This window comes from Lepus europaeus, chromosome 21, assembly GCF_033115175.1.
Source record: "Lepus europaeus isolate LE1 chromosome 21, mLepTim1.pri, whole genome shotgun sequence".
In the NCBI taxonomy this organism is placed as follows: Eukaryota; Metazoa; Chordata; class Mammalia; order Lagomorpha; family Leporidae; genus Lepus; species Lepus europaeus.
Genome location: NC_084847.1, coordinates 56,139,365 through 56,140,652, shown reverse-complemented (window position 1 = coordinate 56,140,652; position 1,288 = coordinate 56,139,365).

Here is a 1,288-nt window from a genome sequence, read left to right as displayed (position 1 = left end):
CGCGGCGACAGGCGGCGGCGGGGCGCGGGGTGCCGGAGCCACTGTCCACGCCGCCTCGCCCTCCGCCGACTGGAAGCACAAGCCCGGCAGCGGCCACCACCCAAAACGGAGGAAAACTGCAGAGAAACAGGAAATGGCCGCTCCGCTCACATCCGGCCGCCCCTCCCCCGCGCCGGCGCCGCCGCTCCCAGGCTCCGGGAGGGGCCGCTCGCGCCCGAGCGGCTCCCGGGGTTCCTCGGGGCTTCGGGAGCGCTCGGGAACGCTCGGGAGCGCTCGGGAGCGCTCGGCCCCGGCCGCGGGGGCGGGGCGGCCGCCATCTTTCTCGCGGGCTGGGCGCGGCCGGGTTTGGGCTGGGAGGGGAGGCGGGGGTTCCGGGAACCGCGCTGACGTCACCGACTCCCGGCCGGGCGGTGCGAGGGGCGTGGGTCCTTCCCCCACCTCCTTATTGTCCTGTGTATGGGGTCGCTGTCACTTGGGCGATGACATAAGGGCCTTCTAGAAATTTCCGAAGCTGGAGCTTATATATAAAGAAGAATCATACCATTATTGGGCCGTAATCAGTATTCATTCCATCAAAAAGGAACTTTATTAGTTGTTTTTAATCTATTGGACGCTTGCTGTGTCTTGTGCTTTGCACCAGGATCTGGAGATGAGGTCTGTTCATGACCAGAGTGCCAATATTTGGGTTCATCTCCATATTCTTTTTTTTTTTTTTAAGATTTATTTATTTGAAAGAGTTACACACAGAGAGAAGATGCAGAGAGAGAGAGAGAGAGGTCTTCCACCCGATGGTTCACTCCCAATTGGCTGCAATGGCCGCAGCTGCGCCGATTCGAAGCCAGGAGCTTCCTCCAGGTCTCCCACACGGGTGCAGGGGCCCAAGGACTTGGGCCATCTTCCACTGCTTTCCCAGGCCACAGCAGGGGGCTGGATCCGAACTGGAGCAGCTGGGTCCACCGGCACCCATATGGCGCTTCACACCTGGGCTTTAACCCAACTATGCCACAGCTCCAGCCCCTTTCCATATTTCTTCTCTCTCTCTCTCTCTCTCTCTCTCTTTTTTTTTTTTTGGATAGAGTGGACAGTGAGAGAGAGACAGAGAGAAAGGTCTTCCTTTTGCCGTTGGTTCACCCCCCAATGGCTGCCACGACCGGTGCGGCCTGGGCACCACGCTGATCCGAAGGCAGGAACCAGGTGCTTCTCCTGGTCTCCCATGGGGTGCAGGGCCCAAGCACTTGGGCCATCCTCCACCGCACTCCCTGGCCACAGCAGAGAGCTGGCCTGGAAG